The following is a 16,130-nucleotide window of genomic DNA, read 5'->3' as shown; positions in this document are numbered from 1 at the left end:
AGGTTTGTATAGAAAACCATATGCTAACAGGCACCTTGAATATTTTCACTGAAGCAAGGTGGAAAACAAATATCTATGTCATTTGTTAACAAATTACAATTTTTGACAATTATTTGATCTTTTCACTTTCTGAATATTCTCTTACTTTGTAGTAAGTAGAGAATATGAATCCTTTATAATTTGCTTTCTAAAATACTTGTTTTTTAAAAATAACTAAATGTTCTTTTAAACAATAGAATGAGAATTATAAATTCAAGTAAGATATATTTCCTGATATCTAGAATATTTACTGCGACCATTTGATCAGTGGGTGCAGCAAAATTGCACAAGCTGACTATCTACAATGCCATGACCAAGTTGCTAAAATCATTCCCTGGAAATTGTGCCAGAAGTTTGGATTTGAGTACAGCAAAAACCACTGGGAACATCAGGTTGAGAAGGTTCTAGAGAATGAAAAAGTTAAGAACAGAAAGGATGCTGCAAAAATTCAAGAGGAACAAAGGACCAACTGCTGGTTGACGAACAAATCCTAAAGAATTCAAAGAAAAAAACAAACAAACCTGTTCATGGCTTGGATAGACTATAAGAAAGCATTTGATTCAGTTCCCCATAGCTGGATCAAGAAATGCCTGAAAATCTTTGGCATCAGCAGCAACATACAAAAATTCATGGAAACTTCAATGAACCTCTGGAAAATGAAGTTTATAGCTAATGAAGAAGTACTGGGTGAAGTTGAAATTAAATGAGGCATTTTCCAGGGCGATTCCCTTTCACCCCTACTTTTTATACTCTCAATGCTACCACTGACAATCATTTTGAAGAAGATGAACTATGGATACGAACTTGCAAAGAAAGGACTGAAAATTTCATACTTGGTGTACATGGATGATTTGAAGCTGTTTGGTAAAACAAAAGCTGAACTAAATTTATTAATTGAAAGCACAAAAGAATTTAGCCAAGACATTGGTATGCAGTTTGGAATTGACAAATGTGCAACAATGGCAACCAAAGCAGGCAAGGTCATAGAAGATGATGGAATAGAACTTGAGAATGAAGAAATGATAAAGGCAGTAAAACCAGAACAAGGCTACAAGTACTAGGGGATTTTAGAGGCCTCTGACTTAATGCATAATAAAGTCAAGGAATTAACTTCAGCCAAGTACATTCGATTAGAATATTGTGAAAAGGTGCAATATTCTAGGCTCAAAATGTCCCACTCCAATCAGCTAATTAAGCCATAACACTTGCAAAGGGTTCCTGAGCCTTTAAACGGTCTCTCAGTCTGGTTCAGTAGGAATCACAATCATGGGAAAGACTGCTGACCTGACAGTTGTGCAGAAAACCATCATTGACACCCTCCATAAGGAGGGAAAGCCTCAAAAGGTAATTGTAAAAGAAGTTGGATGTTCCCAAAGTGTTGTATCAAAGCACATTAATAGAAGGTTATGTGGAAGGGGAAAGTGTGGAAGAAAAAGGTGCACAAGCAGCTGGGAGAGGATTGTCAGGAAAAGGCCATTCAAAAGTGTTGGGGACTTTCACAAGGAGTGGACTAAGTCTGGAGTCAGTGCATCAAGAGCCACCACACACAGACGAATCCTGGACATGGGCTTCAAATGTTGTATTCCTCTTGTCAAGCCGCTCCTGAACAACAAACAACATCAGAAGCGTCTTACCTGGGCTAAAGAAAAACAGACCTGGTCTGTTGCTCAGTGGTCCAAAATCCTCTTTTCTGATGAGAGCAACTTTGCATCTCATTTGGAAACCAAGGACCCAGAGTATGGAAGAAGAATGGAGAAGCACACACTGCTTGAAGTCCAGCGTGAAGTTTCCACAGTCTGTGTTGATTTGGGGAGCCATGTCATCTGCTGGTATTGGTCCACTGTGCTTCATTAAGTCCAAGGTCAATGCAGCCATCTACCAGGAGATTTTGGAGCACTTCATGCTTCCTTCCGCAGACGAGCTCTATGGGGATGCTGACTTCATTTTCCAGCAGGACTTGGCACCTGCCCATACTGCCAAAAGCAACAAAACCTGGTTCAATGACTGTGGGATTACTGTGCTTGATTGGCCAGCAAACTCGCCTGTCCTGAACCCCATAGAGAATCTATGGGGCATCGCCAAGAGAAAGATGAGAGACATGAGACCGAACAATGCAGAAGAGCTGAAGGCTGCTATTGAAGCATCCTGGTCTTCCATAACACCTCAGCAGTGCCACAGGCGGATAGCTTCCATGCCACGCCGCATTGAGGCAGTAATTGCTGTAAAAGGGGCACAAACCAAGTACTGAGTACATATGCATGCTTATACTTTTCAGAGGTCCGATATTGTTCTATGTACAATCCTTGTTTTATTGATTGCATGTAATATTCTAATTTTCTGAGATTGTGGATTTGGGGTTTCCATGAGCTGTAAGCCATAATCATCACAATTATGACAAATCACAGCTTGAACTACCTTGCTTTGCATGTAATGAGTCTATCTCATATATTAGTTTCACCTTTTAAATTGCATTACTGAAATAAATGAATTTTTGCACGATATTCTAATTTTTCGAGTTTCACCTGTACAACTTAAAAAACCCACATTTGGGTAGAAAACACTAATGAGAACACAGAAAACACCTTAAAATTAAATATTGAAAGGTCACTTCCCTGCAATCTTCCAAAAATGTTAGTTAACCTAGAAATAGAATGAAACAGATTAATGGATTAATTTGTGCAACAGTGTGACAAGTACGAAGAGATTGATTCACCTGTTCCTAAAACAAAACCACATCCTACAATGTTTCTACACAGTGGATTTCTAGTGATCTTGGTGATCTCTTCTATGATTTATAAAAATATTAATCGTATTTGTGGAAAATATAGCCATCAGATCATATTATCTATTGAGACTCAAATTCTGCATGCAAAGAATAGGACTGGGCAACCCGAGCGCTCTTACCTCATGTTGCTTCTGCAGTTCTACAAAAGATCTAATTCAAATCCAGGAGTTGAAACTGTAAAGTTTAACAGAGGTTACTGTTAGAATATAGCAAAGAATACAGTTGGATGGTGATAAAATAAGAAGATAAACACTACTAACTTTGAGGAACACTTAGGACTGTTTCACTCATGGACTGGGAACCACATGAAGTCAATGTAGCGGGAAATTGCTGTTATCATGTAGCTTGCAATGGATTTATTCAGCTGAATATGTAGCATTATTGCTAACATTCTTGTGTAGCTTTCCCCCCACCCACCCCCTTTTTTTAAAGAAGTGGGTTATATTTATTGATTTCCACTCTGCTATTTTACCATATATGTATGTGTACATTTCTCTGGAGGTTTGGATAATTATTCGTCTTGACACATTGCTATGGGACTGCTTGCAGTGGAAGATTAAATTTTGAAACTATAACTAAAAGCAAAAACGTCGCTTTCATCTTAGTAGCAGATAAACAAATCTGTGAAATGTGATAATGTGAATCCTGAGCTTCAGCAGCAATCTAAAACTCAATTTTAGAATTTCTTTATAAGGCAGTCTTTTTCAACCTTAGTAACTTTAAGATGTCTAGACTTCAACCCCCAGAATTCCCCATACAGCCATGGGTGGATGGAGAGTTCTGGAACTTGGTATCCAAGTATCTTAGAATTGTCAAGATTGACAAATACTGTTGTAGACAATAATGTGTGAGTAAAATGTAAGCTGGAAGGCAAGGCAGGCAGTCTCCAAAGAAAAATATGCCGACAAGCACAGATGAAACATGATGAAAGCAGCATTTCATCTGAAAGTGTGGAGAGAAAAATATAAATAAAAAGCTGGTTTTCCAAGAATGCCATGAATCAGAGGGTTGGGAGTTGTTCTTGTTTTGCATCATGTATGTTACTGCTTCTTTGATATCAGAATTGTGCAAAAGGTATTGATGTGTAGGCAGCAGAGGCACAGAAAAACTGACATGTTTTGGTAAATAATGTCATTTCATTTCAATAGAAATAGACCATATGGACATGGGGTTATGTCCTCTGCAGCTGATGGCTAGTCCAAAAGACAATAGGACCTAAAAGAAAGAGTTCCATTTTAGTGTTACTCTATGCATCAACTCTAGCAGATGCAATAGGGCAGAAGTTGATTTTCAACTTCTTTGACTTCACTATCAAAGAGAGTTTGCTAACCACCATGAATGGAAGTTACAAAAGTTGAAGGAAGAGATGCAAAAATGGTGCTAAGCAGATAGCTTTTGTGATGTATCTTTCTTGCAAAAGCTTTCATCAAAGAAAAACATTCTGCCAGGATCTCAGCCAATTACTCTTGTTTTCTTTTTTGGTAAGGATTTTTCTAAAAAAAAATTTAGAATGTAATCTTGCTTCTATATTCTAAAATAGGACAGTCCAGTCTATTAAAAATTGGGCTATAGTACAGAAATGAAAGAGATTGAAGTCTATCATTTCTGCTATTGGGAACTATGCTATCATGACCATTGTCAAATTTGTAGTGGAAGTTAACAGGAAATGGATGTTTTGGATTGATTTGGAATTATAGTTAAAGAGCTGAGTGTTCCATCATTTTTATCTGATTTTTCTGCATCTTTGTTTATCCTTCCTGCTTAGTTTCTTATCTCATTTTACCATATTCTATTTTGCTTTTATTTTGATACGGTTTCTGGGTCTATGACCTTGAATACACCTTTTTGATTTGATATTAGGGAATGACATTTTCTAGCACTTCCTAAAATTATTTTCCAGACATTCTAACTGCTGCTTGTAGATAAGCAATGATTCAAGTCATTGAATATATTTCCATATGAAAAAAACAATTTCTATTTCATGATAGAATGAAGCTGCCATTAGAACTGTTTAATTCCTAGCTTTATTATAATGTCACCTACTATGGTCATATTTTTTCTAAGCATATTATAGTAATAACATTATTTTTGCCAATTTTCTTGGTTCATAACTCATTTAAAGGGGGAAGTGGATAAAATGTTCCTAGGTCATATATTCAAATATTCAGAGGCAAACTTCATAATATCATTTGAAAATACTTTATTGTAGTGTTAAAAGAAATGTCCTTCTGGGTTCAGCTCCAAGTGGGGAAGAAGACACTGGAGACATGGAGGCTGCTTGGAAAGATGGTTTACTGTTGGACAGGGCCACATGGCTTGAGCCCTGACCAGAAAAGGTGATCACATGTTTCAATGTTGATGGAGAAGAAGAGAGAAGGGCTGAGGAAGGGGCTTGCTAGGCTTTTATACCCTGTTCAGTCCCACCTCTCTGTTTCCTGTTCCTGTGTAAGAAATGTATTCTGACTGGTTGTCAGACTCCCATGGTGCCATGCAGGGGGCTACTCTCTAGGCTGTGATGAGTTCTCAGTTGCCTTGTGGTCAGTTGAGTAATATCCCTTCCCCCTACAGCTGCAGTGAGGAGAAGTCTTTATTATGTAAAGTGGGCTAGCCGGGCCATCTTAATGGCCCATTAGCTGGGGATGGGCAGAAAGATATAGGCAACTATTCTGTCTTTTAAAACATGTTTCTTTTCACATCCAGAGAAATATTCTGCCTTTTCAATATTTCCTAGGATATTTCATTTTTCTGGGAGAGGGCTGGATGATAACTTCGCACAGTAGCAAATGGAAGATTTTAAGTGGCAGAGGCCAGCAGTTTATCACTTAGATCAATGTTTCTCAACTTCATATGATGTATGTATTTCAATTCCCAGAATTCCTCAGCCAGTATGATAAAACTGTATAGTTTATAATAATGTAAATACAATACTATAAAATCAACATAGTCAAAAAGAATTGAAGTCCACAGATTTTAACATTCCTGAAGTTAAGACATATTAAATTGATGTGGAGATTCAAACAGATACCAAGGGTATCTAGCATATCCCATTGGTCTTTTCTCTTCGGAAAGGATGAACAAGACTAAGGAATGTTAGAATGGGAATGTGAGAGAAAGAAGGACAGCAAACAACCTGAAAAGAGTTATCCTGTCCAACACATATTGTATGATGTGCTGTAAAATGCTCAGAGTCATATGAAGTAGGTAGGATAGAAACATTTGTAATCAACAAACAAATAGAGTTTTCAGATGCATCTACTATTGAAATGGAAAAACTGCCCATCATTGAATGAAGAGTGGGGGAGGAGATTTGTATTCTTACATGCTCTAGAGGCTAAAGTGCTCTTGTGTTACAATTGGTCTGTTTTATAAGTAACTATCCAAATATTGCAGCATGCATCATCTCTTAACCATTTTCATTCAAGTAGAAATAATTAAAACTAATAAAAATGAAATTATCAGTCTACAATACAATAATACCAACTAAAATAAAGTTAATTAACGAAGACTTCAATCATTCAGGGTCATACTTGACCCTGAATGGAACTATTTTGTGTAAATATCACTTGGATCGTGACATGAATATGCCAAAAAAAACCAACCCTGTCTTTCTTATGAACACAATAGACTCATTTTTACTTGATATTTTCAACTAGACAATATATCCCTTCTTCAGCAACTAATGTAGCCTCAGATGCACAAATTAAAACACTCAAAATGAAGTATCCTGAGCACTGAAACATTTTTGCAAAAGTTGTTGAGGCATACCAACTATATCATCCATCTAGCTGTTCAGAACCTGATGAATAAAAATGAAAAAAGGATCGTGGTTTGGATTTGGTTTTTATTCAACGACATATAAGAATGTCCAAAGAAGTGTAATTTTGAAGTACAATCCCTGAGCTTCAATTCAGTGTAAGATCCTGACTATTCGGCATCCCCCTTTTAGGGATAGAGGCATTATAAGAACTAGCTACAGATCTCTCAAAACTACATCCGAAATAAGAGGCAATAAAGGAAAAATACCCTGCAAGTAAGAAATGCCAAATCCTTCTATACTGTTTCTGAGTCAATTGCATGGATGTGCTTATGCAAATACTATATCAAGAAACAGGGCTGTTTTTACCTTTCATATATGAAATGGGGGAATCCCCAAAGAGAAAATATTTCTTAATAAGCCCCATAGCTACCATAAAGAGCAAATGCTGCACCCAATTTCTCTTTGACTGAGTTTTCAGCCATTCTCATTTGGTGAAAAAGGGAGCTGCTTTCTGAGAAGAACCCTTTGGTGGGTGAGGAGTTCTTGTACTTATCTTTGTGCTGAGATGGCTGAGGGGTATGGAGTAACATCTTTTCCTTGACTACCTAATCATGTATTCAACAAATTGCAGCCTCCCTGGCTTTTCGCCCTTAATTAAGTCCCAAGAGGATACATCAAAAAGGGATCCTTGGGGATGCTGTAAGGGACAGATAGATATGTGACAGAAAATAACAATAGCCTCTGCCCCTCATAGCAACAAATAAGCCTTAAAAATCCACTGAAAGACATTCAAAGCTCAGTAAGAATAAGGAAGAAAAATAGAGGCCTGTTTTGCAGAGGAAATTGATTTTTAAGGAATTAGAGGATATATTTCAGAACAGTATAAGGAAAACCCTCTACACTTCTGAACATTAGTGGAACCAGAGCATTATAAAGCATTTTGACTATAAAGTAAGATATATTACTGCTGTCAAAGTCACAGCCTTTCTTTAGTGTTATACCTTACTGCTTTCTGCCCTGAGCCGACAAACTGTGAAATAAGAAACAGTAATCACAAATATTTTCTTAATCCAACACAAATCCATTCTGTATAAATTATTCATACAAAAACAAGACAGAAATAATTTCTGGAAAACAAGCAGGCTTACATAGATTGCTAAAATATAGTGTAACAATAGCTAAAGAAAAGGAAATGAAGCAGAGTTCAAAGACTTTTAAAGACAGAGAGAGAGAGAGAGAGTGAAACTTAGACTTTCATCCCTGGTGTCAATTTCTTACTCTCCTTTTTAGATAAGTGTTTGGCTTTTTATTGCATCTGCCCTTCCTTTGCTTTATCTGTAAACAAGAATTGTGGCATTACTTTGCATTCCAATTGGCACAAAGCCAGTTTGATCTAATGGGCAGGGCACTGGACCAGAAACCAAGAAACTCTGAGCTAGTCCCAGTTGGGATAAAAAAAATCTAAAAAAATAATCTTCCTTTAAGATTGGAGATTTTAGGGAAATGACAGATTAATTCACAAGCTTGAGAAGAAATTCTTAGTTAAGGTTTTAGAAAAAAGTGTAAGAACTATGCAGCTCCATTAGTTTATATGAAGAAATGAAACTAATTGAAAAAGAATGTAAATATCAATTCCTCTTTTTTCCAGGCAAATACTTCCTGATTAGATACAAGGAGTAATAAAGATTACAGGAGTTACTATTAGAGGGGATCAACTTCACTAGATTGAACAGGTGGCATTGAAACAACCTAATAAACATAAAGCCACAACTGTTCTAGACCAGAGGAGTTTAGAAATAGAGAACAATGATTTAGAAGTGCATGTATTAAAAATGTGTAAGATTTCAATTGGATGCAACTGAGAATAAAAAAGTGAAAATGGATAGACCTTCCCCAAACAGTGTTTTTAAATAATATTCCAGGGGGATACATCAGATAAAATGTTTTTTCCAGGTTGATGCTCTCCAGATAAGTCAGAAATACAATTCACAGAGTTACAATATTTTTTCTTGAGTATATACCTTACCCAACACACTATAACCTTTTGGGATGAGTAACATTATGTAGAACACAAAAAAGAACAGAAGGGCATGAAGATGGAAATAATAGTGTTGATATAAACTAGGTTTATTTGCTTTCTTTTTTTCAAGTCTTACTAGCTCTTATTCCCATTCGTCACTTTCTGTGCAGTCTTTATTCCAAAATCAATGGGATGTTTTTTTATATAATATATAGTAGTGACAATAATAATACATGATTGGATAAGGCTGACCAACCTTGGAAACTACTGGAATTGGAATAAAAATAATATAATTCCCCAGTGTTCTTTATATGTTGCTTGTATAAGTAAATTAATTACTGAGGCTGTTTGATATCCATTACTATTCTTTCAGCCTAATCTTTTCTAAGCTCCTTCATGGGACCCTGACTCCTACAATTCTCAGCCACTAGTTGTTCTCCAAGATGGAATTCTGAGAAGTATATCTCTAACTTATCTGGAAGGCATCAAATTAGGGAAAGCTATTTTACTGGTATATCTTTCTGAATATTCTATAAAAACACTCTTGGGGAAGGTTTATCAATTTCTTATGTTTATTTCTATATGGATATTCTGTGAGAAGAGTTTATCAACTCCTAGTTCTTTAGATCTTGAATGCATATTTTTTTGGAAATAAGCAAAAACCAATACTGCTGGGTGGAGAATGCTGGGAATTGAAGTCCACACATCTTAAAAGTACCAAGATTGGCAAACACTGATACAGAGGTAAAGTTATGTAACATAATTGTTTGAAGTAAAATGCAACAATCCTTTGCTAGTAGCTAGCATGTATTGTTGAACTCAGACAAATTGTAGTTTGTTTACTCTTGGCTTAGAATAATGAACTTGAGATGGGAATTATGAAGTACTATTATGATAATGATATTAAATACTTTTCCCAACTGTTCACTTCAGAGATTCCAAGTACAAAAAATGTATTCTTGCATTAAAATACAGATATACTGAAAAAGGTTATAGAAAGGTTTTATCCAGCACGACTGAAATAAATATGAGCCTATAAAAGTGGATATTTTTAAGTAATTCAGAAGCTTAGGTACTTAGAAGTATCATCATAGATAAGGGAATATTTTCAACAGTTTTGTCATCACAGGTTGGAAAAGTAATTATTAGGATGAGAAGGGATGGCAAACTAGTTATAGTAATACCAAAGTGTGCCTTTCTGATCAGGCAATTGCTTCTTCATGTCTGAGCACAACCTCAGAAGCTGCCTGAAAGGGTCAATAATGAGCCTTAGATTCATACAGAATGGTTTCTAGAGAGAGTCCTCATGGACCAGTTAAATGCCTATTTAGCTCAACTGTGCTATAAAAATGACAGCTTCCCTAAAATGTCGAGACAGTCAGTTTTCAAATAAGCTTGAAATGTGAGAAAATGCACTCTGGGTCTCAACCACTCTGCCACTAAAACAGTGAATGATTGCCCTGCAGAAAGTTATATTTCTCTACTATTTGGTGTATTTCATCCCTTCAGGATTAGTAACGCTTTCAGTGTCTAGGAGTAATGGCTCATAAGATCCCTTATACAATAACAGATGATAGGTTTTTGCCCTTCAACCAGTTTAGAGTAAACTATTTCAGAATTGTTTTTATGTGTTTCGTGAGAAGAGGGCAGGAAGGGGGAAATGGGACAGAAGCAAGATTAAATGCAACAATATCTCAAACACCATTTGGTATTGATCTGTAGATTTGGTATTTGGTATTTTTTGTAGATTTCAGCAGAATCAATAATGATGACTGAAGCCAGCTATCCATAGAGTTTAACTTCCACCTCAGTAGTAGCTTGGAGTCTATAAACTCAGTTTCCTAATGGGGGCTCCTTCTCCAGCTAACAAATGTATTTCATTCCATTTTCTTTTAAACAAAGGTGTAGAAGTCTTGTATGGGGTCTCTACAAGTCCTTCAAAAGATATTTTTAAATAATGGGAGAATATTCATATTAACAGTTAAATGATTAATTTTAATTAAATTTAGTTTTTATCTTCTTCCTGCCTGTTTCATTATCCTAACCATGCCTATATTTTGGGATGTAGCTCTTAGTATGATGGTCAGTTGTTAAATGCAGCTGTTAGTCCAGTTTCACATTCCTGGTTTAAAATATGCTGGCCTAGCATATTGGCTTCTTCCTCTTGCTCCTTTCTCTGAGTGAGGCTTTGGACATCTGTCTCCAGATCCTTGCTTAATGGCATAGCAATTCAACCATTAATATTTACATTTCAGTTCTTAGAAAAAGATGCCTAGAATTAAAACATTTTTAAAGCAAGAATTCTTTGTCCTCAATTTGATGCATTCCAGATCTGTTGAATTGTTGTCATCTCTAGCTCATTTGACCATTCTCATGAGAGTCCTTTACTCTCATGAGAGTAAAGCACTAAGTTGTACAGGATTGGATTGGAGTGTAGTTTCTAAAATGAAACTAATGAAGAACATGCAATTTATACTGATGAAAATAACAGCATTTTTAAGCACATAAAATACTGTACAACCACATTTATTTTGACATTGTAACTTCCTTTTAGTAAAACTGCTGAGTGTTTATGTGTGAAAGAACTTAGTCTATTTCTGTTCTAAGTAGCTTCCACTGGAGTTTACTGTGGTATTTAAATAATTCTATTCTTGCAGGGTTCTGTCTTTCTAGAAGTGGAACATGGAGGACTGCCAGATATTGTTGAACTACAGTTCCCAGGATCCCTTGACAAAACTAGCTTCATTGCTGGAAGTTGAGCTCAATAACATTTGGAAGACCATTGGGTTACCCTGTCAACAAGCTGCAAGCATGAAATGTTTCATTCAAAGTAGAACATTTGTTGTTTTGTTTATTTTTTGCTGGAGCTGCACTAGCTGTTCACCCATTACTGATGTACTTTGTAAATAATGAGTTCCTGGTTTAGGAATTTATTGGATAATACATAATTTTAATAACCAATTGTTGCAATCCATTAGGTCATGCCTTGGTCATTTTAAAAACTAATGCATCAAGAAGTTTTAATTTCTAACCTGTTCCTTATCTCTGTAATAACTTTATAGTTTGATTTTAGTTTCAACTGACATTATGCTTCATTCTTGATCCAATCCCATCCATTATTGTTTGGTGAAACATTTGTTGACCGATAAGATTACTGGGTGTTGCCACTCAACTTTTGTGATTTCCTCTTTCTTCTTTGTCTCTGAAGACCAAATTACTATGGATAGTTGTTGTAGTTTGAATTTGCTAGCACTCCAGTGCTTTAATTATTTGATGTACATCAGCTTGGAAGCATTATCATCAAACAATGAAGAATATATTAAAATATATATTCTGTGAAATTACCACTATTCAAAAGATTCAGACTGAATTCATTTTAAGTTCAGATCCTGATTCAATGGAGCAAGATTATTCAAATGATTAAAGTATTATGCAATTATCCTCTCCAAATCACAGAACATTTACATGGCTGGTGATTTCAAATGATACTTTCTGTGTTTTTACACTTATTTTTTCTTCCAGCAAAAACCATTAAAGATTAAAAGATGAAATATCTGCACAATTCTGTTTTTTTTTATTTGTTCATTATTATATTTGTTTACCCACTAAGGCAGACTCTCTTTTCCTCAGACAAGACTGCTGGGAAAAAAAACCTTCAACAACTGGTTATATCTCAGGAATATAACATTTTCCTAGTGGGGATTGAAAGGATGCTGCAGTTCTTACACATCTATCAAAGTTATTGCTATATGTTTCCTGGAATATCACATTCTGTACTGCAAATGCCACAAAATATCATTTGGTAGATACTGCATGTGATACCCTCAATAAGAACATTTACAGTTCTAGCTATCCACTCTTCTTGTGACCATTTCTTTGCTTTTTAGGGGCTGCATATTCCATATATCAGTAGATGCTTAAAGCCTCACATACCGTATATACTCGAGTATAGGCCGACCCGAATATAAGCCGAGGCACCTAATTTTACCACAAAAAACTGGAAAAGTTATTGACTCGAGTATAAGCCTAGGGTGGGAAATGCAGCAGCTACCGGTAAATTTCAAAAATAAAAATAGATACCAATAATGTTTTTGAATATTTATTTCAAAGAAAAACAGTAAACTAGCGGTGTATTCAATGAAATACTTCACTCACCTCATGATGCTGATGTCCCGCTGTGATGATGATGTCCCGTGCAGCCGCGGGAGCGATGTCCCGCCTCCTATGACACACGGCACAGTGATTCATATCATTGGATCACTGTACCAGAGGAGGTGGGACATCGCTATGTGGCTGCTTGCCATAACAAGGAGGAGGTGGGACATCGTTGCAGAGCGGCAGGAGGGGGAGGAAGGGGAATCGTAAGACAGCCCTGCATTACATTAGAACGTGAGGAGGGGGGATGGTGTGGTGCGCGCTGCGCGGCAAACTGACACAGAGGGAGGGGAAACCCCTTTTTCTCCTCCATTTCGGGCAAATTTTTCACTGACTCGAGTATAAGCCGAGGCGGCTTTTTTCAGCCCAAAAAGTGGGCTGAAAAACTAGGCTTATACTCGAGTATATACAGTAATCCTTTACAAAGGAAACCAGTCACAAATAAGTCACCTCGATATGATGGGAAGCACATATCAGGCAGACAGACCGACAGACAGACCAACAGATAAATAGAGATAGATAGATAAATAGATAGATAGATAGATAGATAGATAATATCATATGCACATGTCTTAATATTTTTATCTTTTATTTCTTACTTTGCTTTGTCTTTTGCTGTGAACTGCATATTGTACATGAATCTTTTTTCAAATCTGCAAATAGGGAAAATCTATGTAAGAAAACCTCTCCTTTTTCATGTGGATATGATTTTGCACTATGGTCAGAGTGTGAGATTTATATAACATTTATATGGAGAACAAACTCCAAATGTAGGTTGTTTTTTTTAAAAGAATATTCGGAGACAGCATAGCTAATTTGAGGGTTATCAGAAAGCAGTCCCTGCTGGTCTATCATTAAAGTTGTTAGTCACTTGTGAATGTCTGCATATCTCGCAAACTGAGAAATATCTCAGCAAAGCTGAGAAGTATTAAATAGGGATAGCTGAGACCAAGTAGAGTAGAGGGGCTGTTGGTTAGAGAAGGTGTTGCTGATAGAGCATCACAAAGGCAGTTAGAGATCACTGCTGGGAAAAAGGAAAAAGAGGTCAGAAGTCATAAAGCCCATAGAAAGTAATCACTTCAAGACTCAGAAGACATTTCAGATGAATGACGATGAACTGCTGAGCTGGAGGACAGTGCTGTTGGAGTATGTGTAACTGCAGATGAGAACAGGAGCAGAGAAGTTGTAACCAGCAACCCAGCAGATCAAAAGTGCCAGGCAAAAGATGACTTGAAGAGTAGAGATTCAAAGGAGAGCTTTGTCATTTATAGTCCATTAAGTTTGGTGACAATGAGGCAAACAAAAAAAGGGCCATTAAACAGCTGTGCAAAATCTTACAATGGGCTAGAATTACAGCAAGGATGAAAATTCCCACAGATGCTTTTTAGAGAATGATGAAAGCTGAGGAACAGTAGAATATAGAAGTCATTCATCTTGTAAGAACTAAACCCAAACCCAGAAGCCTGAAGGAAGAAGTAGAGCAAGTGACTTTGGGAGGAGAAATATATACAAGATATAACAAAAGTAATAAAAATCCAAGATATTTGTGAATGAGTTAAGAAAATGGTAACAGAAGTCAAAAACAACCAAAGAGTAAGAAACAAGAGGGATGAAGTGAAGAAATGTTCCAGCAGCATAAACTTGTTATGCAGAAAAAGTTTCAAGATTAAAACCTAAAAGTAACTAAAAGGAATTGAGTTAAAATAAGATTGAAAAACAGGAAATCCTTAGAGAGAAATAGGTAAGGTTTTAAACATTGCACAAATTAGAAACCTCAATATTCAACATTAGTGCACCTGAAGTATTTTGCATAAATTTGCACAATAAAGCCTTTTTGTGGCAAACCTGATGTCCGTTTGATTGTCATCATTCCGTATATTAAAAAAACGTATCTACAACAGAATGGCTCATGACAAATTTTACACTGCTCTAAAATTTAAACCAAGTGAGGACAGCAGCATTATCAACTATTTGTTGTTTGCAAAATTTATTGGCTGCCCTTCTTACCCTGGGTTAACTCTGATACTATTAATGAGTGTCCAATTATTATTAAATTTACATATTTCAGAAGACATTAAAAGCTTGAAATATCTTAAGACTTTGAAATGTTTTGTTCCAGGTCTCCGTATTTTTTTTGAACAATAGCTGTGTAAAAAAAATTGGGGGAGGGGGCTTTGGAATAGTTTAAAATTATGTGCCAAAATTGATCTCAAAATCTACTTTCATTTCCCAAAAGTTTTCTTTTGCAAAAGAATTTTCATCTTCTTTTCTTACAGCTTGGTATTTTTGATTTAGGTCATTATTGAAAGTTCATGTTTTTATTTCCTATTATGTCTTAGATTTGTTAAAATATAAATGTTTTAAATAAAAATAAAATCATACTGAAACCTCCCTGGCTGCCCCCATTTCTCAGGCTGAGAATGCCCAGTTGGAGAACTTTCTTTACAATGCCTTCCTCAGCTTGGGATTCAGCTGCCCTGTGGGAATCCAGGGAAGCTGCAGGCCACTGTAAGGACAATTGTATACTGAAATTGTGTATGAAAATATTCATATACATTTTTTGTCCAACTGAGTAAATACAAGAACCACAAGACTTAATCTTTCCTTTTAAAAGGTATTCTGCAAGCATATTGTCTTTGAGTGAGAACCGTTTTTATGCATGACATGCATTTTGAACATATTTTGACAAATTACATAGTGGTCAAACTTTATTAATAAAAAAATAATGTTGGCATTTTTTATTTCTTCAAGAATCCTATTCATGTATTGGCCTCATGCTGTACCTATCTGGGTAAGGCAGCTGTTTCTTTCATTTGAGACGTTAATTCAGCACACATTTGTTACCCTCTGATACTGGAATCCTGGCCCTACATTGACTACTACTCCCACAGCTGTTATCTGTTAGTTTAACACACACACACACACACAAACACACACACACACACAAACACACACACACACTCCTTGCATGGTAGCATAAACTATCACTGTGTGCACATTTATTTCTGTATGGTAGAAATTGGAGTTGGCTACAGAAACAAAACTTATGTTGACACTCTCATTTTCTTCTTCAAAAGAGAAAACCTCTCATTAAAAACTGTACTGTAACTAAATTCTAATGTTCTCTTCCTTCCCCTGCCAGCTATTTACCAGCTTCATCTCATCTTTTTCTGCTCTGAACTCTGCTCTGCACAGAAATGTTTCCGCGTACACAAATATCTGCAGTCAGCAAGGCACAGAAGCCACAAGTCAAAAGGAGTGTTTTGCTTCTTGCTTTCTAAGGAGGAGTTTGTTTTAACCATAGAGATATAAGTCCATCACCCCCAAAAGACATTTGTTTTCATCACTATCACATCTGTTTTATTTTTAAAAAG

This window comes from Thamnophis elegans, chromosome 7 (genome assembly GCF_009769535.1).
Source record: "Thamnophis elegans isolate rThaEle1 chromosome 7, rThaEle1.pri, whole genome shotgun sequence".
Taxonomy (NCBI): Eukaryota; Metazoa; Chordata; class Lepidosauria; order Squamata; family Colubridae; genus Thamnophis; species Thamnophis elegans.
Note: the sequence above shows the minus strand (reverse complement) of the source record.